The following is a 24399-nucleotide window of genomic DNA, read 5'->3' as shown; positions in this document are numbered from 1 at the left end:
ATTTAATGTTATTGTAGCTGCTTTAGAAGAAATAGTGAGTGTTTCTGCTCAGGGGACAGCCTACGGGTAGAAAGAGATAGTAGGGATAAGGATTCAATTCCACCAAACCACAGTTAGTGATTGTTGGAATGGTTGACTAACTAACTAGACAGCTTTGGTGAGTTTTATTTTGTTTCTGTTGACTGTGTGTTTTGAGTTAACAAAGCAGCTAATGTTGGTCTCAGTTCAATGAAAGAGAAAAACTTGGATTGGTATATGGCTTTATTTTTTCTGTTTCATTAGGAGTCCTCTTTTGTGAGCTTTTTTGTTTATTTATTTGATACGTTCATAGCCCCCACTTGAACACGTCTCCAGGCTGAAACCACAGCCTTAACCACCATTCTCAATAGGTAACGTCGTAATTCAGCAGTCCTCAATTCCTTTCTAATGGCAAGAAAACTGAGAAGTTGCACAATAAACACCTTACTATGCTTTGTACCACTCTGTTGTTCGCTTTGTCATCACTGCAAAATCTCACTTCAATGAATTTGCAACTTGCCGCAAGCTGGTTTGTCTATATATAGGGAGTGAGTTGCCCTATGTCAGCAGTAGTAATGGCAGTGAAACATATACAAATAACTGCCACTGTGACCATCCTGCTATGTTGATTTGAATGGGAATGTTCATTCTACTGTTTCTATAAAAACGTGTATCCAGAAGGATATCTTAACATTTGAGATTTGGAAAGGCTGGTAAAAAACAGGAATTAAATTCTGTTTCAGGGTTATAATGTAGAGGAAGAGGTAGGGCAGAAAAACAGGAAGCAGTTACAGGATATTGGCCTGTACTGGGTCGAGAATATATCCCATCAGAACTAATTCATGTCTGACACAACCTTGTTGATATAAAATACACAGCGAAGTGTGATTTTGCAGTGCATTTGCAGTCTTGTGGATGGTCTTTGCTTGCAGGCCTACAGCATATCAACAAGGAATATATGACAAATAACATGATGTGAGCATTGGAAATAGGTCCCCAACCCGCCAACACAGGAGCCAAACCATTTGTCAAGTCAATAAGTGTGTGTTTTGAATTGTGATTAACCGTGTAGATATGCATTATGAGTGCACACAACATACCCTTGGCTGTCCTTCTGGTCTGTATTGACTCACTGATAGTCTTAATAGGAGGTGTGTTTTTACTGAAAAATAGATACACTCTGCTACTTCAGCCTGATGCACACAAAATTTGATCTAAAGTGACTAAACTAGGTTGAGCACCTTTGAGTACAGAGACTTCAAATAAGACACCTTTATTTTTAAAGGCACAGTTCACCCCCAAATCAAAAATACATTACTCTGGATTGTTTTGATGTGAGTTGCAGAGTGTTGGAGATATCGGCAGTAGAGATGTCAGCCTTGAGAAATAATATACTCAACAGCAATGTCTCTTTTCAGAAATCATGACCTGGTTATTTAAGATAATCCACAGACCTTGTTGTGAGCAGTTTCATGTTGGAACTATTTTCCTTTTACCAAAGTACACCGGCCAACCATATCACAGTGCAGAAGGAAATGCCTACTCATGGATGAGAAGCTTGTGCTCGCTACAGTGCCAGATATAAATGTTAATGGTGTCTTAGGCTGAACTGTAACATTAACCAGCTCAATGATGCTAGGTGAGCGAGCAGTAGATGCACGTTTTCTTCAGGAGAAAGACAATACTCCCCACATGAAACTGCTCACAACAAGGTCTGTGGATATCTTGAGTTACTGGTCATGATTTCTAGAAAGAGATATGGCTGTTGAGTTTTTAAAATGTACTTTTTTTTACACTTTTTTTTCTGAGCACCACAAGCTGAGTGCCATCTGATTTCATTATCGAGAGAAGGCAGACATCTCTATGGCCAAATCTCCTTCACTTGACAACTCACACCCAAACAATCTACACTGATAAATAGCACCACAGGTAGGAGAAAAAACATTTTTTTTAATTTTTTTTTATTTCAGGGCAAACCAATCGTATTGTGCTGTGATGATAAAACATAATTACCCACAGTACCTTTTAGGGCAGTCAAGAAACCGAACAGCCTTGCCACAAGAGACAGGCCGCATCTTTACCTTTTTGGAAAAAGTGAAAGGTGTAGATGTACTGTATAAGATGCATGTTTGTGGGGCAGCTGTGGCTCAGAGTGGGTCGTCCACTAGTTGGAAATTCAGCAGTTTGATCCCCAGGTCCTCCAGCCTGCGTGTCGAAGCATCCTTGGGCAAGGTACTGAACCCCAAATTGCTCCTGATGGCTGTTCCATTGGTGTGTGAATGCCAGTGAATGGTTACTGATTAGCAGGTGGCACCTTGAATGCTAGCCTCGGCCACCAGTGTACAAATGTGTGTGTGAATGAGTGAATGTTACATGTAGTGTGAGTGGTCAGAAGACTAGACAAATGCTTTCAAAGTGTAGTCCATTTACCATTTGTGTTTTTTTTTTGGTTTTTTTTGTTTTTTTTTACATGTGTTTTCAGCAGGTTTTATATTATTCATTTGATTTATTCAGATCTACAGGAGACATTGATTATAAAAAAAACTGCTAGTTCATAATTTTGACTTCAGCAGTATGCTCCTATAATAAAATGAAACATGGAGAAGTTTAACAATGCCAACTGAAATTAAATAAAATAAATGGAGCTTATTACGCAATCAGTTAAGTTTATTAAAAGCATTAAAAAGCATTTAAAGCCCTCATTTTGCTTGCACTGTGATATTCCTTAGCCTCGGGCTTAGCTTGCAGATATTTTATTAGCAAAGACAATTTGGCTTCACTTGCATCCTTGGCAACAAACTAGTCTAATGAATCTGCCTCATCACACCTACATATCTTAAAGATGAAATAGAATTGCTGCGATTTTGCAAGAGAGTATTCACTTAATTACAGGTTTGGTCAAATGACAGTTTCTGGCCTCATTACTGACATAGCCTGGGTTTGGCTGTTTCACGCATTGCGGACATTAATGAGCAGAAAACTATGCGTAGGATGACATTCTTTGATGTATAATGAGCATGTGTTAGCAGTGGCGCTGACACACCAAGTACAGGTGCTGAAGTTATAACATAAATTCCAAACCTTATTTAAACCCTGTCTAATGGACAGTAGCTATATGTTTCAGTCCTCTGCAAGTGTATGTTAGTGCACCAGCTCAAGGATGTTTAAATCACAGTGTAGTCCATATGGGTATATCTGTAAAGATAAATTAAAGCAACATAACATATTTGTTTCTGTTGGCAGTAAATGACCTTGGTAAACATCCTCCATATATTCAGTGCTATATAAGGTCAACAGTATTGTGCAATGGCGAATCATATTTCCAATGTCTGTTTTGTCTACCCACATGAAGGGGCTAGTGATTCAAAGGTCAACATGACGGATATTGGGGAGCATGCATGAATAAATAATACCCTGTATGTTGTATTCAGAGGGTAAGTGCAGTCACTTTGGACAGACACTGCTGATTAAATTTTCATGTAGTTTGTACAGACACCTCTAGGATCCTTCTACCAGATGGTTGAGATGCGGGTTTTAATAAAGAAGCTGTTTCCAGTGGAATCAATAAGAGCTCTAGTCTCCACACAACACAGCACAGCACCTGGGGAAGAAGTCCCACTGCAGAAAACAGCAGCTTGCCTCACTCCTCGACATGCTCGGCAGATTCTGGCATGTAAGTACAGCAGCTGTAATTGCAAGTCATTGAGATTCATTAGCCGGTTTCCTTCCACAACAGCACAAAATCCATACAGAAGTGCCCTTTTGGTGATTGTGCCCCCCCCCCCCTCCAGTCTTACACCAAATGACTTTGATGGATGAATATGTTCAGATAGAGTTCACGCATGTTTACCACTGTACTGTTGCATGAACCACATGGCCAATTGACACTGTCCTGAGCATAGTACTGTTAGCAATGATTACCTTGAGAGTGCACGTAGGATTAATCAGACATAATTGAGACATTGTGGTGAAGGAGGCACCATTAAGTTAAATGGGTGATGATCCTTAGGATCACCTGTTCTGTTTGCCAGATAATTAGTCTCAGTTGCAACCAGGCTGCACTTATTCTCAATGTGGATTAACACCAAGGTGTCAACCTACATTTTTTCTGATAGTCAGCAGGGGGTGACTGATAGTTGGCTGCCCGTCTATGTTGGGCCTTCAGTGAGCGTCCGTGGTCCTCGTCGGTGTGGTGTGTCCTGCACTGTTGGCCCTCGTCAGTACTAGTAGGTTGTTTTCCGGCTAATGAATCTCAACAACTCAACATGTTGAATCAGTGTCAGTGACTATGAAGCTCCACTCTGACTGGCAGTTCAGCTCAGCGCACGAGAAGAGAACCAGACGTGAGGAAAGTAAACAAAGAGCTGAAGTCAAGGGGGAGTGAGACCAAGGCAAACTTGTTACATAAGGGAAAATTATCTTTCTTTAGTCACTGAGCTCTTAAGCAGAAACATAAGCAAGCTAAAAATCGCGCCTACCACCAGTAAGACAAAACCCAACAACGAATGGTTATTTGAACCCTGCTACAACTTTATAATGTAATGGATAAATATAAGGCCAAACATAGCAATCTGATCATGGACTGATGGGTAGGTATTGTGGGAGAGTCAAGTAGCTGGTTGGTGGTTCATGTAGCTGCTCAAGCCACAGCTATACCTACTTCAAACTTAATGCTTCAAATTGATAGTCCACAAACAAATGGTTGATGTCACGGTGGCTAGGTCCACTTCTTTTGTACAATCTATTATCAGCACTTTGTGCAGATATAATGCTCAAAACCAGTGTCAAAGGTGTGATTAGTAGGTTATTTAGGTGTGAATGCTCATGTCTGTCTTGGTATCTGGACTTTGATGTTGTAGGGTGAAAACCATCTTGCTGTGTTGCTTCAGCCACGAAACAATTAGATCTCAAGTGCAATTTCGAGATCGAAGAGATCTAATTGCTCTACTAGACAGAAACAGTTTACAGTAGTTGACTTGTCGTCCTATTTCTATAAACGCTGTTTCATGAATATTAGACAAATTACCATGTGCATTTGCTTCTGGCAGATCCAATTTGTTTCTCAAATCTGACCTTTAGGACTGACTGTCCACATGGTAATTTGCAAGCAGTCAAGTTGAATTGTCTGTGAAGGCATCAACTGCATTTGTTGCCGTGGTAACAAGATAGGCACATGTATGTCTGGTGTGTCGAATACATGATGAAAAAGACAACAGCTGCAGGCTACAAGAAGAATGGAGATGTGTCCTTTTGCATGTTATTCTGCAGAAATATTCATTGCACTGTCATAGATAACTGCACTCGGTATAAAGTCAAAGTGAATTAGTTTACACTCTGCATATGACACAAATCACATTTGGGTGGATGCCAGTTGGAACATGGACTAAGGCATACTTAAATGGATTTTAGTTTATATTCAAGCCCAAATCACTTGAGTATCCATGCATTAAATACCACTTGTGCAAAATGAAATAAAATGTACATATTACTAAGGTGGGGTATTGTTTGGGTTTTTGATTCATATTTATTCCAGACTGACATATCTCAACAACTGCTGGATGGATTGCCATGGAATTTTGTACACGCATTCCTGGTCCCCAGACGATGAATCCTACTGACTGTCCTTCTCTTGACATTTTTGTTTCAAAGAGAAATGTCTACTATTGGCTGGATTGCCATGAAATGTGGTACAGACATTCATGGCAATCAGAAAATGGATTTCAGTGACTTTGGTGATCCCCTGACGTTTTCATTCATCAAGTCAAAATTCTAATTTATCTGAGGATGGCCGAAATGTGTCAGCAATGATATTTTAGTAGAAGCTCTACATGCACTGATTGGTTTGGTGGTGTGCCACCTTTTTTTCCACTTTTAAACTTATGACCCATCATCCTCAGCTTTACTTTGACTTTAGTGCTGATGAGTAAATCCTAGTGCCCAACCTGTTCTCCTTCCAACGTCATTAAGTATAAAGGCTTTGTCATACCCCTTGGCGTTAATAGAAATGCACAGGGCACCCTTTGGCGTATCTATGTGACCCACAGCTTAAAACAAATTGTAACACATTGTTATTTTTGTCAAATGGCTGCATATAGGTTAAGGCCACAAAACTACAAAAAAGGAAGTTGTTGTTGGTTAAAATAAGTACTTTAGTCACATGATGTAAATTGACGTAAATATGTCACGTGATAAATATGTAACTTAATGTTGAAACAATCACCTGGGTCCAGACCTTTGTTATCTGCCCACTCTACTGAGTTTGAGTTGACTGATGCATCTGGCATTGTGACATTAAGCAGCCGTTTCTCAGTTAAGACAAAAACAACCAATGAGTCAGTGGGACTCAATTAGCCAACCAGTGCCACAAGTGGGACTAAGGCCATTATCTAGCTGTTGACAAGAGTAGTTTATTTTTTACTTCACTCTGCTTCACTTTTATTGCTTGGCAAAACAGTTGTGCTGGCATGGCTACACTTCAGCAAGATATTTAAATTATGTTACATTCAGGTGGATTTGCGGTCTTGTGAATTGGTTTGGGATAATCGAGTCCCCCACCCCCACAGATATCAATTAGAATGGATGCAATGTCAGACTATGAATGGAAATGGGGTGTAACGAGATGACAATTCTATTTGATATCAGACAATTAAATCAATATTGACTTTTAGTTTCACACGAGACACAAACTTTGGTCTCCTGGGTCAAAGTCCAGTTTTGTTTGACCCATCCACCTCCCCTCCCTCCTACCCTCCTGCTCTTTATACCACATCAGTTGCTCTCAGCGTCAAGACTTGGCATGGATTTACATTGGAGTTTGTTGAAGGCCTTGTGCATCTCATAAAGACTGAGGTACCTTTGGCATCAATATCACATAGCAACGGGCGTGACGAAGCATCTGTATTTCACAACCTGGGAATGAAAGCTGACTAGCATGCATTAGAATATAGACTCTTATAATTGTCTTGTTATTCTTCATTTTAACCAGTCTTCAGCCCTCTGTCCTTGGGCTTCAGATACTCTCTGCTTTTTGACAGACTTTGAAAATGCAACCAGTTACTCCATGTAGTACTCTTAACACAAAGCACAGAGAGGCTATGCTAAGAGGCTGGAACAAAACAAAGGGTCCAGTTGAATTTACAGACTTTTTCATATTTGCTAGGGTATATGGGGTAATATGGACACATATGAGCAATAGAGCACACAGAGGCTGGAGTAAACCACTTAGTCTTTAGGCTACTTGTGTTTTGTTTAGGCAGACTGCTGTATTTGTGTACTCTGGACTGGCAGCGCAGACAACGGATGCCAGGAAATAAAGATCAGAGGGGACAGAGACTCAGAAAGGAAAACAGAAAGGGTTCTGGAGATAGACAGGGCAGGCCTGGGAAAGTAAACAAAGAAACAGGGAGATGAAGAGATAAAGACCAAGCGAGTGTGAGAGAGAAAGAGACGGGCGACAAGAGAAGTGGATGATAAATACAACAGAGAAAGGCAACGCTTGGATATATGCACATGTGTGTCTGTAGTTCTTTATTGAACATGCACACCCCTGCGTATTTCTCTAATGGATGAGTCATTTTGAGATGCAGTGTAACAAACAGAAATTACGTGGTGCTATCACTGATTACCTTCAGTAGTCGGGTCCATTCAGGAGGCTGTTTGGGCCATACTCTCTGTGCCTTCCTCCTGTATGTCTCTAACTCTGATAAATTGCACTGTTTGGGCCTTTCTCTGCACACCAGATCATATTTCATGCCACACAGCCCAGGAGGGAGAGAGGGATGGCGAGGAGGTAGGGAGGGGGTCTAAGAGGAATATGAAAAGGGGAAGAAAAAGGAGGTGGAACAGAAGAAAAGGGAAGAATGAGGTTCACACATGTGACGATCAATTGTGTCCTTGGAGAATTTTAGGGCTAAAGCCAAGTATAGAGTAGCACCGTCTCACTTTGCGGCCTATTTGTTCAGCCTGACATCCTTGCTAATCCAGGAAGTCTGACCTGTCGCCATGGACATTCCACGGGAAACTGATATACATATAAAGACAGTCCATTGTGTATGGTTTTAAGAATAAATATAATCCCTTAAAAGCACATATCTAAAGCCGCTGTTGTTTTATATTTATAGGTAATGTTTGCTTTGCCAAAATGTGAGCTTAATGAATATCCTTGAGTGGGTGAGTATTAGATGTGAACAGACAGAACTGTTGGCTGCAGCTTCCCCTGCCTTTCATTTGCAAGATGGCTTCATTCGGTGTGGGATGAAAGAATCACGTCGGCCATCAGCTGCTATTTATGATCACCAATAAAACCCTCTAATTTATGTTCCTCTGACTAGAGCCACCAACTTCTTTTTCATTAGCAAACAAAATGCGCTAGTCTCCTCACCCGTGTTGGGGAAAACTACTACAGCATGTGTGGATGGTGACAAAAACTTAAAAAAAAAAAAAAAAAAAAAACCCTTAAGGTGATTGCTTGAAAGCTTCAACCTAAATCATGGTGGTTTGATGGTGACACGTCAGCAGATGTTACTTTATGGTTAAACTCAGTCATTTAATGCAGATTGAGCCCGCTTATTCTCTTACAAATAAGCTGACTGGGCAAAGATGCTGACACACACAGGCAGAAACACATTGCACAAACATACTTCTGTGATTACATATACACACAGTGGTATTACATGAGAAAAAGACAGGCACAAAAATGTCTTTGTAGCAATACATTTGAAATGTGGCCCTATTTTCTGCTGTTTCAAATGTTTGTTTCCACGCAAGGTGCACATGTTTTTTTTCTGTCACTTGCATTTGTCAGTCTGCTCCCTCATGGATAACCGAGGCATGCTGTGCAGTCACTTAGGCAAAAATGGCTGCTTATAATACACAGAGGGGGGCCAAGCATGGCTGCAGGCTCAACAATTTCACTCTTATGTCTTTTGAATGTCTGAATATATAACAGATATAATTGACTGTACTGACAGCAAATAAAGGGAGGAGAAAAAAAGCTTTTATATCTCCAACCCCTAATGCTAGATAAAAGCAGAATTTGACGGAGCATTTGTTGAAGATAGTTGGATGAGAGCGGAATGAGAAGCAGTTGGAGAGCGGAAGAAAATAAGTATGTAATTCTGATAGTTCAGAGAGGAACTAAGAGATAGGGTGAGTTTGAGGGAGGGTGCAAAGAGATAGAGAGAAAGGGGGGAAAAAATAGTGGGAAAGATGCAAATGTCCTACGCCGATAAGCGGGGAGCCAATCTCAGGCGACATATGCAGCAGTATGGAGAAGGAGGTCCTTCAGCACGGGCCTTATCTGCCCAACGACTCCTCTTCAGCCTGATTGAATGACTAATCTCCTGTTCTGACAGCATAACAAGGCTGAAAGTACAGCAAGACACAGAGCCTGAGGAGATGGAAAGAGCTGGCCAACCTGGGAACACTGCAGGGCATTTAGCCTCAGGATATAGAGAGGCATAGAAGTAAAGTGAAAGAATACAATGATTGACAATATATGAAGGGAGCAAACAGTATAATGCTGTGAATTACTATTCCAAACAAATGCCATCTAAGCAAAACAGCAGAAAAGACAGACAATATAAACAAGTAAAGTAGCAGAACAATGCTACATGGCTTCAGACAGTGGTGGTGCAGAACTGTCTTCCTGTGAGAGGATGGATAAGTGAACATGAACACTGAGTCATTTGTCATGCAAATTTCCCCAAGGAGAGTCACCTGCGGCATGCCTGAACTCTCCCTTACCCACCACTGCCCGCCACTGATTTTCTCATTTAGACCTCCACAAGTAATTAGAGTTCATTATGAGCATTCCTGATGCAATTACTTAGCAAATGGAATCTAATTAAAAACCTGCAGTCAACTGCCCCCATTGTTTTTGCTTCCTGGTGTTCATACCAGTTATTATCAAGACCTTTAAAACATCGCTGGATAAACAAAAAGGAGAAGGATGCCAAATGACATTCCCTTGTGTTTTGATTTTTTTTTTTTGTAACATTTTTACGGTCGTAAGGGAGATTGGAGCATGCTGACAGCTACTTAAACCACACAATACAATAACTTAGACCTACTATTGTGACTCCCTGATGACAAATTTCAATAAGCATGTCTAAGTTGTTTCTTGATGCCATCCATCATGAATATAATACTTTCACTGGGCCCTACCTTGAAAGAGGGTTGTTTAAAGGGGTACTCCAGTAATAAACCATCCCACTTCCAGAAAGTCAGTTGACTTGTGGGGGACAGATTTAAAAAAGAATTGTCAACATTAAAAGCAGCAGAAGCAATATATCATGATTTTTGTTTTTAGTATAGGTCAAGCTCCCAAAACAATGGATACTACACTTCCCATGATGCACCTCAACAGTGTATTTTATTAGACTTTCCCTCCCTGGTGAATGCTTTTTTCTCACAAACTCTTTCCCTCCAGTTTGTAACGCAGGTTTTCTGTAAAACAATTAAAGTCTCAAGTCCATCAGTAAACAACTCTGATGACATCATCAAGGAGGAACTTTTTAATGAACTTGTTAATCAGGATGTTATTAGTCCATTAAATGGTTGTTATCTGTGGTTATAAGCCTCATAAATATCCATCAGTAAGGGCTTGCTGCACCTTCTGGTAGGTTCAGAAGGCTGTTATCGGCTCATTTAATGGCTGCTGTTTGTTTGGTTGCACTTTCACTTTCCTCAGGGTTTGGCGCCAAAACGATATGGTTAGGCTTAGAAAAAGATCATCATAGGGTTTAAATATTGGTTTCATAAGTCTCCTAGGTGACAATGCTGTGTTTGACCCATACACCACCTCTTCTCCCTCCTTATGTACAGACATTCTTGCAAATTCATTTAAGTCCCATGAAAGGCCTCTCTGGCAGAAAATTTAATTTTGTGGCCTTCTCAACCTAATAGTGGGTGTGGCAGGCCCCCAATAATCCATATCTATGACGCTTAACACCACTGGTAACAGGGATTTAATTGCCTGATAACAGCCAAATCAGCTGATTAATCAGAGCTGGTTATCAATTTTGCAGCTTGGCCATAAAGTGCCATTGGGTCATGGTATGTAATAGTCTCTGCAGTGAAATCCTGAGTGTTTCTCTCTTTCTCTTCTTTCTCTGTGTTTCTGTTTGCTGATCATGATTTGCATTGTGATTCTAGGACAGAAACAACATTACTTAATGTAGTAGTTACAACTGAATGTAAAAACATGCAGGTCAAACAGGGTGGCTGTAGCAACTGAATATGAGTGGTACACAGATTGGTACAAGAGTGTCATAAGGGATTTTTATTACTTTATGAAAACATTGCCAGTGGCATATTACTGAGACAGCTGAATAAGAAATAAACCAAGTTCTTTAAAAAACCAAATTCAACTATAAAAGCAAGACGAGTGACATACGGTCCAAAAGGACTGTGACTATGGGCTTACATCATGTTGTTCCCAGATCCTGATGCATAAGAGCAATGTTTCATCTGAGGCTTAAGCTATTCCTCGTTGAGAGATAAGGAGCCATGTGGTGATGCATGTTTATAACCTTTGATTTGAGCATATTCACATTCAGGAGCATTGCTACAAAGCCAGCCATGCAAGACACATTGACTTTCTGTGCAAGCCATACATCTCTTTGATATGACCAGGCATGAATCATTAAAGGACTATTGATTTCTAGAGAGGAGCAACATTAAAAGATAATAAAAAGAGGCTTAATATGCCATTCATAAAAAGATGAATGAAGAAAATATATTTAAGTCATTTTCTTTTACTATTGTCTTAAATGTGCCTCACACAAATGCTTGATAAATCTGCGTTATGAGGCATATTCTTTTCATAAATTCATATGCTACTGTATAATACAAGTAACCAAAAAAGGATTTAAAGCTGGGCTAGGCAGAGATCTGTAAGATGAATTAGAAAATACACCCCCCTCTTGCAGCTCTCTCCTCCCTATCCTAAGCCCCTCCCACTGACGACCATGGTCACATACTTTGCTACATTCATTCCCAACACGCCGAATTGGTCAGTGATTTGGCTGATAGCTTAAGATAGCTTTCGCAATGGTGTAAGTTTATAATGCCACCAGATTATATCAGTTTCAAACTGATGCCACACCTTTCATGGTGGTATGATGCACTGCTTGGAGGTGTATGTTTATCAGCCAGATGAACAGTGTAATATGAGGTGCGGGAAAGTCCTTATCGGGTGGGTGGGAGGTGAGATGGACGGGTCAAACAAACCCCGGACTTTCACCTGGGAACCCACTGTTTGCCTCCTGTCTGAATTATGAGCCAAACCACTATGTTTTTTTCTAAACCTAACCACATGCATGCAGGAGGATACTTCAAGTGTCCTGCATTGACGTGAAACTCTGTGACCAAACGGCAATATTTGACAAGTAGGGTTGAGAACATGTTAGGGAGGCCCACAGTCCAAACAGGCCCCACCCCCGCCTGTCAACAACTGATATGATAAAAATTTCAAAAAAAGTTTTTATTGATTTCAAAAAGTACAATTACATAGGATGCACCCTATGATATGATATAATGTATTTCAGTGCCAATACTGATGAAAATAAAACAAAAATTTAAAAGAATCTTTGCTGGTCCAAAGTTTTCCCTGTTAAATGGCATATGCCAGTCAAGGCGATTTATAAGGCAACAGGAATGCTTTCCTGTTTGTAATGACAGTGATCGACAGGAAGAATACATTAGAGCTGAGGGAGACATCCCTGTAGTGCTAGTTTCAGATGAGAGAGAGAGACCACCGTGCCCCCTGCAGCTTCACCTTCAGGTGAGGGAGACCCCCGAGATCCCCACCCCCGACAGGTTCAGCATCAGGTGAAGGAGAGCCAGGTTGACAGCAGTTGTGACACTTTATTAGTTTGGTATGTGAAAGAGCTTCAACAGTTACTCAATATAATAATCTGTGTCCAGTGTTGTATGTTAACGTTTGTTTCATTTATTGTCAGAATCTCTTTTAGACTCTTGTTGATAAGTCTGTCTTCCTTTTTTGGGTTGCTTTGCAGTATAGGCAGTTGTTACCGATGCTGGAATAGTAACCTTCTCTGCAGGATTCTCCACCACTGAATCAGGCTTTCAGCAAGGGGATGTGCATGTGCATCTCCAGCCATGAGGAAAGCCCTCTCTCTAAAATCGCCTCTGATTGGCCAATCACAAACTAGATTTTCTAAAGCCTGAAAACAGAGTCAGGTGGAGATGCAGAGGTCTAGTTTTCTCTCAGTCCACTTAAATTACAATATGTGCAAAGGTTATTGAGTAGTGATGTCAAAATAAAACTGCCTACCCCAGCTTGAAAAAGCCAATAATATATATATAATCAACTTTTATAATGATTATGATATACATAGCTGTTTAGATGAGGTCAAACTGATGAAATTGTTATTAATATTATCATTATTTGTTTCATAGAACAAAGTCTGTGAAGTCAGCAACATATCCACTTAGTTGAATGAACACAAATGGTGAATCTGCCAGCTTCAGAGCAACATTACTCATATCTGACTACATTTTTGGCTTTTTGAAACATGTTCACAAGTCACAGCTGAGTTTTAGTGCACTCCAAAGGTGAGCCTGCAGCAAGAGATTACACCCCCACTAACGAACTGACTCACTGAGTCAACAGCCCATCGTTCACAAGTTGAAAGGATGAGCCCGGTTGCCTTTGCTTTTTTTCTGGCCTCTGCTACAGAGCCATGACCAAATTACTTGTTTGCAACAATAAGTCCTGACCTCAAGTTCCCTGTGAAAACAACTAAAATGCTGATGAGTTTTCAATCAATTCACTCACATTGTTATATATAATCAGATTTGTGATGTCCTGTGGCTTTCGGGAGCTGTGAGCACTGTCATCAGAAAGCTGAATTAACCCCCACCTGCCTTGAGGCATCAACAGTCGTGCTTTTTTTTACATTTTGGAGAGAAAATACACTTTGTTTTAGGCTTACACAAACATTATTAATTAGTTAAATAGACTGGAAACTCAATTAGGCTATATAGGTTTATTTTAAACCTGACACCACTGTTTAGCAAATGAGACTAGCTTCCCCAAAAAAGCAGCGGGCATCCTTTGTTCCAGCAAATGATCCAAAAACTACTTGTCCTTGTATTGTACCTGAAGTGACAAAGCCCTTCACAGCCATGAATTCTGACTTTTGTCTATGAGGAGCAAAAGGAGGAGGTCAAATGATTCTATTTTAGAGGGTTTGCTGAAGTAGAGGGTTGGGATGGAGGGACGGGTCAACAAAATGTCAGACTTTGACAAGGGGGATCATTGTCCAATTCCTGATTTCTACCAACAGTCGGTATTGGTTTCTTTCAATCCTGACCACAGCCATTTCCTACCTATATGGTAATTCTTGTAACCTTGACAACAAAGGTCCCACAGCCTCAACTCAGTAGTAATTTTATCCCAAATCACAGTCTTTCCCTAACCTTGACCAAGTTGTTTTTGTCTTTAAACCTTAACCGTGATGTTGTTGAATGATTAAACAGTTTTATTTTTGAAATGGAATTGCTACAGAGTGGCACACATGACTCTCAATGGCCACTACAGATGGGTAGCCTGCGACACATCAAAACAAACCAAGTAAAAGCCACTGAAATTAGCAGCGATCCTGACAATCAAACAGGCCACAATGGTCTGTGGACAAAATGTGGCCACCTTGTCCTATTTTGTCAGAATGATCAAATTCACAGCAGCATTGATAACCTCTGTGACCACTTCCACAGCTAGTAAAACTACCATCACTACACACACTAACTACCACCTGAAAAAGCCCCATGCAGGAAGTTTAGTTGAGTCAAGTTTAGTCAAAGTTTATTTGTAAGGCGCATTTTAAAAAGAATCACAGTTGACCAAAGTGCTGAACAGTCATAAAACACAAAGACAAAACAAAACAAAAAAAAACAGATAAATACAGATGCATACAACAAGAGGAACAGAAGAAAAAATAAACAGAACAAATTGCAGCACAACAAAGGATGAAATCAATATAAGGTGTCAGGCTTGAATCAGTCGTACAGCAATAAAAAGAGGTGGGTCTTCAAAAGCAACTAAAAGGTTTTCATTGTCAGAGTAGTATTTATTTGACGAGGTAAGCTGTTCCAAAGCTTTGGGGCAGCCACTGTTTTCATGCCTACCTCCGGGAACATCCAGCAGTATCTGATTGGTCGACCTCAGAGCTCTAACTGGAGAATGAATATACAGTAGTTCTGCTAGGTAAGGGTGTGCCAGACCATTTAAAACCTTAAAAATAAAATCTGAAGTCCTAAAACAGACAGCAAGCCAGTAGAGGAAGGCCAACACTGCATTTTGCACTAAATGCATACGATGAAAAAACAACTGCTCTACCCCCATGAACAAAGACTAACAATAGCCTATGCCTGTATTACCTAGAGGTAATACAGGCATAACTAACTCTCTTGAGATCTTTGGAGGAGATACAGGCCTTTACCTTGGCCAAAAGTCTTAGCTAGAAAAAGCTAGTTTTGACAACTGAACTAATTTGGTTAACAAAATTTGTGGTAAAAAATTACATCAAGATTTTTAACAACAGGTAAACTGTGAGAGTCTAAAGAGCCAAGAAACTCAGCAGAGTCATCCAATCTGTCAGGTTGTCCAAACATAACAATGTCTATGTTATTCTGAGAGAGTTTAAATTCATCCAAGTTTTGATATCACATAGACAATTCAGCAAAGGCGGTATAGAATCTTTACACTGTGCTTTTATAACAGCAAATAGGTCTAAGCATCATCGGCAAAGCAATGACACAGAATGTTATGTTTATGAGAAATGGACCCCAAGGGCAGCATATACAGTGAGAAGAGGAAAGGGCCCAAAATGGAGCCTTGAGGAATCCCACAAGTGAGTGGGGCCACTGCTGAGGAATGTTTGCTAAGGCAAACTGAGAAGTTTCTATCAGTCAGCTGTGACTGGAAACTATTTAAGGGCAGTCCCTTTAAGCCCTATTTCCACCAAACACTTTTGGTATAGTACCTTTGGAACCAAAGTAACACTTCAGACATGGTACCTAGACCCTGGGTCCGTTCAACGTTTCTGCCACAAACAGTAACCTTAATTGCAGGTGGGGTTGTTGTCACTCACTACTCCTTACAGCTTTTACTGTATCTCCTCATCATTGGTGACACTGATGGAGGTACCTTGTTTATCATCCACAGTGTGGAGTTGCATGCAACATTTTCAGAATATGTTTTCAGAAGAAAATAGAACAGGCAAAAGTGGGAGTCTCTTTCGATGGGATATTTAAATATAGTTGGTTTGTGCATTTCGTCCCTCTCAGGCAAGTACAGGGGGTTTAGGGTTGCGGGAGCCCACAGGTATAATGCTTCCCGACACTTTCTTTTCCTCCAAGTGAGACAATTAAAACTAATGGAATGGTCAAAGTTGTCATATTGAAATTCACTTATGCACTGAGTAACATTACAAGTAAACGTTCCACCTTAAAAGTTGTTGGCAGTTGGCCAAGACTGCCGGCAGAGGGGTGACCCATCAGAGGGGTACCTCAACAGAGGGGTACCCCAACAGAGGAGTGACCAAAAATGGGGACGGTATGGACTAGTTCCACTGGTACCATCCACAACTTTTCACAGTGGAAACTGTAAAAAATGTGTACCAAACTGCTTGGTAGAAACGGGGATTTAATGTCCACGCAGTGAGTAAGTTTAGAATAACAGCATACTAAAATAATGTATTCTTTTAACTCACTGCCCTGTTTACAGCATTGCATTTCTTCCTCAGTGATTTTATTTCCTTCAAATTTTGCTTTTAGGCTTTGACTACTCTTCTAATTCTGCAGCAGATCTGTATTCCAGGGGATGCTCATGTCCAGGGAGTAGATGCTGCATCTTGGAGTGGTAGAGGAGCTCTGGCATTGCTTCAGGGTAGCAAGAGTCTGTCTGCTCGCATCCAAAGAAATGTCTGCTTCTGTTCTTGTAGTTGGGAAGAGACAATCCACCAGTAAAACGTGGTGATATACAATATACAGTACATACATATGTGTGTGTTTGTGTGTGTGTGTAAGTGGGTGTGTGTGGCACCTTTTGTTCAAGTGTCTTTATTCTAATGCCTCTCCCCTCCTTTTTTACTTCCCCTGTATTAAATATGGGTAAAATGGAGGCTTAAGACATGCCTCAGTGCTCTCACAGCCTTATCACTCATCCTGGAGCAAATTAAGCTCATTATAATCCATTAGTGAGCGTCTTAGGGTTCCCTGTACACTGAGGGAAAAGCATCTCTCATCTCAGCAAACCTCAGCACGAGGCTGGTAGCCTTCAGAAACATCACGAAGCCTTGTATATTCTACTTCTGCTGTTGAGGGTGTGAGAGCAGTGTCACCAGACTGCTCAAAGTATACTCTATTGACTAGATGATGAGAGCTACATGCATGTGGTTATATCCCAAGTTAGGTCTTAAGAATTTGGCACCCGGACAGGACTTCAGCAGACCTCCACACATACAGCAGATAAGGCAGTCTCCTCTGATGTGTTGCGGATTTACATGTAAAACATGAGCATTCAGCTGTCCTTCACACATACCCTTATAATTGACTCAATTAGCAATCCTCACTGTCCCAATTCTCAAGCCCGGGGACTGCTGGGAAATATGTTCAAGTTATTCCATCTAAACCTTTGCCCGCCTACAAAGGCAGACTGCCTGAAAACTGCCAAGAAATTAGTCCCAGTGCTGCGATCAAACTACAGCTCAGCTGGAGAGAATAAGTGGAGATCCAACAGTCTTGTCATGTTCTATTTCATACTCCCCTACCCTCCTCTTCTCTCACTTCGTTTTAAAGTGCACCATGCCTGTAGCTGTCTAAAGCAATGCCTCATTATCAAGCACACCCCCTATCTCCATCTCCACTGTCAGTGTATTCATCACACAGCAGGCCCTAACCCTGTTAACAGGGATGTAGAATTGGGGAAATGTGGCTCAAACTCCATTTTCCTGTTAAATAGCATTGCACACATTATTGGAGAGCAGTGTTTTCAACAAGGAGGTAGACAAAGGAGACATGAGGAATAGAATAACTTGTAGATAACAATGTAAAATCCCAAAACAAACCAAGTACATAAAGGATACAAATGCTGAGAGAATTTTAAGGGGATGGTTTTGGTTTTTTGAAGTGTATGAGAGGCTTATCCATAGTCAGGAGATGGCGGTCAGTGCTCCTTGTTTGCAGAAACAGACAGAATTACCAACCCAGAAGCTCAGACTTGCATTGCTGTTGAGTTAGCAGCAAAATACATTATAGCCACTTAAAAAAAGGCCTACCTAGAAAAATTGAGAGGCTATATTTACACACATTTTCACAGCTTAACCTTGCTGTCAGACAGCCTTTTCCTTTGGAGCTACATTTTCTCAGCCATATACCTTCCATATCCCTTCGCAAAAAACACCCAACTGTTCCATCCACTGTATTGTATGCTGCTGGTCAGCTGTTAAGGTCAGAAAGGGCTGTTGTGCAATCCAACTGAAACGAAACTTTACTTTTCTAAAGATTTCTAAGATAGTGCATGCTTCCATTTTTCCTAGGCTGTTGATGACAATGTACGGAATATAGACATTAACACTCCACCTGCAAGACTGAGACAATTTGACATCTGCAGTGAACATTGCTCTCAAGAGGATTATATAAAACCACTGCCAAATAAGTGAAAGAGACACTTGTTAAAGAGCACTGCTGTACTCAACCGTCAGGTAAAATTAAGCTCAAACCGTACAAATAAATGAAACAACATAGACAACCAGTAAAATGTGAAGTGCTAGCGTCTTCTGATTCAGAAAGATTCTGAAATTGTGTTAACCAAGTCTATCTTGTGGCAGCAGTAGCGTTCTGGGTCTGTGAGCATGCATTTACAGTTCATAGTTAGCTTTTGCTCTTTCTGGGCCTCTAGTTTCCACAGAGGTTTCCCCTTATAATAATACATTTATAATAAATATGCCACAATAATATAAATAAGAAGAAACAGGGGGCTCGGCAGGGATGGAGTACCCGCTGCAACAAGGGAACACGACGTCTGCTTTACTACAAGGTGACTGACTGAAGAAACAGGTGACGGGCATTCCGTTTTAAAACCAGCCGCCAGCAATTTGACCAGCTGAGTTGCAGGTGACAACATCAGCCAGCTTGAGTCAAGCTCAGACCAGCCAGTTCAACCTGCTGCAACTTTTCTCTGCAGCACTCTAATACGATTTTGTCTCGTCAACAATCATTGGTCTGAACTAGGCGTTAGACACAAAAGTTCTTTTTCCTTAAACTCTGGTTCATTAAGGTATCCCTTTGTCTCCACAGTAAAAGGCATTTTGTCATCACTGTCATAATCACTCATTTTTTAAATTTTCTTATATTTGTTGTCTCTTCCATAAACCACCGGAAGTCTGACCCAAAAAGATGACCTAAAGCGTAATACAGTGCACGGCACAGTTGGGCATTTTTGTGTAGGATGTCCTACTGTTGAGAAAATGTAGCACCAAAAGAAAAGGCTGTCTGATGGCAAGGTAAAACACTGAAAATATTGTTAATATACTGTAGCATCCACGTACACTGATATTCATTTTTTTAGATAGGTCTTTTTTTAAGTGGCTAAAATATGTTTTTCCTCTAACCCTAATCCACAGTAATGCTTAGCAGAGCTCCTGGAGTGCTAGTCCCATCTGTTTCTGCAAACTGGGAGCGCTGTCCACCATTTACTGTATGTAATACACTAGTCTGAGTGGGTGGAAGTTTGCTGCAAAGATCAGCCTCTCATTGGGTGGAACGAGCCACCCGCTGAAGTCCCGCCCTACCACCTCCGGTTGCAGTTTTCAACACGTCCTTTACTAACTTTTGCGGTGTTTGATCTTGCGGGGATGTAGCCATTTATCTGCCATGGTTCGCGTCCTGTAGGTGATATTTTTGTGGGCGTGTTACACCAAAACCTTTTCCCCCTCGGCAATATTTTTGCAAGCGTACCGTTGCTGTGGCACCGCCAAGAACGATTGTGATTGGTTGAAAGAAATACAAGCAGCCGGGGCGTTTTTTTCTCCAATCTTAAAGTGAGAGTCAGCGCAGCCAGACCTTTCTTTTCTTGAGAAACGTCTGGTGAGCGAGACTATTAATACACTAACTATAGATAAGTACCTCATACAAACCCACTGAAAAAAAAAACTATCCCTTTTAATATGTAATATTTGCATAAAATACACATGAGGTTAACTTTTCACTTAAGACCACAGGCAAGCCAGGTAAATCTACCTTGAGAAATGACCAGCCAAGTCATGCCAAATAAAAAAGAACAGGGGATTATTTTCATATCATTCTCCAGCCGGAAAAATACTGAGTCTGCAGTAGTGAGTGCTGCTTTAACTCCTTTGTCTCAGCTACATTAGCCTATGCATCAACTCATTTGGCTTTTTTAAAGTACTCACGCCAAGAACATCATCCATAGTGAAAGTACCATTAAGTCACCTAGCAGAGTATGTAGTGGGGAAATGTGGTGGTGAAATTACAAAATAATTAAAAGTTCCAATGAGGTTGTGATTGAGCTGTAGGACTTAAGAAAAGAGTTTTTGCGCATTCATTTGATCTCATCACATTCAAAATATATATAATAGAATCCTTTTAGCACCATGGATAGAGACATGAAGGACGACTGGGTTTCAGAACCATGGAGAGAGACATGAGAGGGCTGTAATGTTTCAGCATCACAGGAAAAGCAGAGTAAATAGGTTGAATACACAAAGCATTAAGGAAATGGAAGACTCATTTAGATCGGTGTAGGTCACAGTTTAGCAACTACTAAATACATTTTTGTTTACCATGGAAACCTGTAACTGCTGTATTATTATACATCACTGAGGAGGAAGATGAAAATAATCAGATTGTATTACAGAAACTAATCTAATGGAAAGAACCTCTGCTGGAGATTTTATATGGGAAATTTAACTCACTCGAGAAAGAAAAAGGTTAACAGAAATTTATGTGCAAGATGTGTGTGTGTGTGTGTGTGTGTGTGTGTGTGTGTGTGTGTGCAGGCAGATGGGTTTCACTTGGCACTTTTGTGAGCTTTTATCATCTGGATGTAATGGGCCCCTGCAAAGCATGAGCTGTTATCACTGTGGGTTCACAGAGTGTAATCCTGTTTGGGTTTCGGAGCATGATTAGATATGGCAAACACATAGATCTGTGAATACTGAACAACTGAAAGGGAATAGAACCAGACCATACAGTAAGTTTGCCTTTTGTGATGGCTTGGTGAGGCGCAGAATAGATAAGAGGAAATAGACACAGAATGGGGCGTGTGCATTAATTTCTGCTTGTCACCTGTAGCTCGTGAGGAACCTGTGGATTAGACCTTGCTTTCACCCTCTAACTCGTCTCCCCCACCATCTTGAGGGTGTAATTATTTTCCTCTTGTCCTCCATATTACATGCAGAGACACACCTACACTCATAAGATGCTTCAATAGTGTCAAGCTTTCAAGTGGGCAAACACAATGTGCTTTTCTGATCTAATTAATGCACCAATTAAGAAAAAGGAAAACTGGCTTCCCAAGGGCAGCTTTGCCCAGGCTCCGCTAATTAAATCTTGGAAACATGAGTGATATGCTTCCTGATCAAATGTGACAGCTAGTTTCGTGGTGCAGACTGCCACAATAGGTAAGACCACACACTCACATACATGCACACGCAGTCGGACGCACACACACAAGCAGGTAGAACAGTCGGGGATGCATGGTGTCTTGCAGATTGCCTTGCCTGTGTAAAGGTTAATTTCCCTGGTAAGGTCCAGACATGCGCACAAAGAAAAACAAAGATATGCATCATTTATAGAGAAGAGACCACTACTTTAGACCGAAGATATTGCAATGTTTTGAGAAACACAAATAATCGACAGTAGAGGACTCAGACGCCGATATCTCAAAATCTCAGCAAGAAAAACAGACTGTCTGCTTTGCTACAAACCACTGGGGGTTAGTGGGAAACATTTTTTGTGTGATTTTGGTGACGTGACCCAATGTTTTCCTCTGATTACATAACAAAAACAAACTTTTGAAAGTATGAATATTGCTAGCAGTACCACCATCTGTTAGTGTATGTTTAAACCTTCCTCTGAAAGGTCCACTGTGTAGGATTTAGGGGCATCTGGCAGAAATGGTACAGAATATTCATAACTATGTTTTCATTTATAATAACCTTACAATGAGAAGCATTGTGTTTTTGTTACCTTAGAATAAGCTGTTTAAATCTACATACTGAGCAGGTCCTCTTCCACAAAGTCCATGATCTTCTACAGTAGCCTAGAACAAACAAACCAAACCAATCGGCCACTGTAGTTCTTGTACTCACTTGGAAAATGGAAAGTTACATCCTCACTGATAGATAAATCCACTAAATCCTACCTTTACATTTCCATGCATTTATTTATTTTTATGTATGATTTTTTTTTCAACACTAGATGTTAGATCCTCCACCCATTTTCAGCCGTTTATCCAAAGCCAGGTCGCAGGAGCAGCAGGCTAAGCAAAGCATTCCAGACATCTCTCTTCCCAGCAATGCTTTCCAGCTCTTCCTGGGGGACCCTGAGGCACTCCCAGGCCGGACGAGATATATAATCTCTCCAGCGTCTTCTTGGTCTGCCCCAGGGTCTCCTATTAGTTGAAAGTGACCGGAACACCTCTAATGAGAGACGCCCAGGAAGCATCCTGATCAGATGCCCGAACCACCTCGACTGGCCCCCTTAGACAAGAAGGAGCAGCGGCTCTACGCCGAGCTCCCTCTGGACCTGCGAGCTCCTTACCCTATCTCTAAGACTGAGCCCAGACACACGGAAGAAACTCATTTAGGACGCTTGTATCTGCAACCTCATTCTTTCAGTAATTACCCAGAGCTCATGACCGTAGGTGAGGGTTGGGACATAGAAGGACCAGTAAATCGAAAGCACCAAACCTTGTTCATGAGTGAGGTTAGATCCTAGAACAGCAAATCATTGGCCTCTACATACATTGGTACCACTGAACATTGATCATTTTAACATAAGTGTACATGGTTATTAATTTACTATATGACATTAATCAACTCTTCGGCTCTTATCTGTCCATACAGTCTAGAAAATTTCCCATCCTTTCCCACATTCTGGGTGGCACATGGGAAAGGCTGCATTCACATCAAATCTGGCGTTGTGGCAAAAAATGCCACTCCTCCAGTTCATTTGAATGTGGGTAGTGTGTTTAGGTTGCAGCTGTGGGGCCACATGGGCTAGAAAAAAAGCAACAGCCTGCAGCAAAATGTTGAAACAGAAGAAATGCAACCCAACGTCACACTGGGTAGCCAATCATGTCAGAAAGAAAGTCCACAGGAACGTGTCTCTTTTTATCCTTAATTATCATGCTGAGTATAAGAAGTGAAGTGTGTATTAACAGCTTGTGTACTATCCTACAAAGCAGAGTATTTGCTTTTGCTTTGTTTGTCTTTGTACACACGTCTTCTGTGGCAGTAAAGATACTACAGTAATAATAATCAAATAAATTCTACAGATCTTTTAAACCAACATAAACAAATTTATCTAAAGCCTCCTACAGACTGTGAGAATAGTGAATCTACACTTTGTGACATGGATCTAATAAACTTGGGTACGTCTTGGGTTTCAGACTGTACTATGACAACGCCTACTGAATCCCAGGCTACAATGTATGTCCGTCGTCTTCAATAGGCAGAACGAAACATCAGCATGCATCATCCATCTATGCTGCTGTAGTGGTAAGAGAAAAATAAAAACAAACAAGAACCGAGCCCTTGCTATAGTGGCATTTATGTGTGTCAAATAAATTCTGAAGAGGAGGAGGAGGAGGAGGAGAATGTGGACACGTTCGTGGCTGGCCAACTTTGGCCATGGCATGCAAATTTTGTAAGTAAGTGTTTATTAGCATCTACTAGCATTTAGCATTGTCGCTCTGATCAGCGCGTCCTTTCATGCTGCATTTCTATTGGTTAGTAGACGTACATCGTAACAGCAGTCACACAGTGAGGTGGTCATCCTTAATTTCTGTCACTGTCAGAATTTTATCCCAGGCTGTCTTTGATCGCAAGACAGCGACAACGGCCATCCTTGAACCTCTCTCATTGTGCGATGTAGGACCACCCTTTTAGAGAAACGACCAAAGGTATCACCACGTCTCTTTCACGGTGGTCATCTTTCTTCCATGACAGCCCAAAATCACAAAATCGTGTATACCAGGCTTTTGACAGTCTCCCTTCCATCTCCCCTTGCACTCCCACACCGCACGGCTAATCAGCACAACACCAGATTTGGTAAATGCAGCCTCAGACAACCCCAAAAGCAACAAGATGGAAAAATAGAAAAGGAAAT

Source organism: Epinephelus fuscoguttatus, linkage group LG18, assembly GCF_011397635.1.
Source record: "Epinephelus fuscoguttatus linkage group LG18, E.fuscoguttatus.final_Chr_v1".
Taxonomy (NCBI): domain Eukaryota; kingdom Metazoa; phylum Chordata; class Actinopteri; order Perciformes; family Serranidae; genus Epinephelus; species Epinephelus fuscoguttatus.
Note: the sequence above shows the minus strand (reverse complement) of the source record.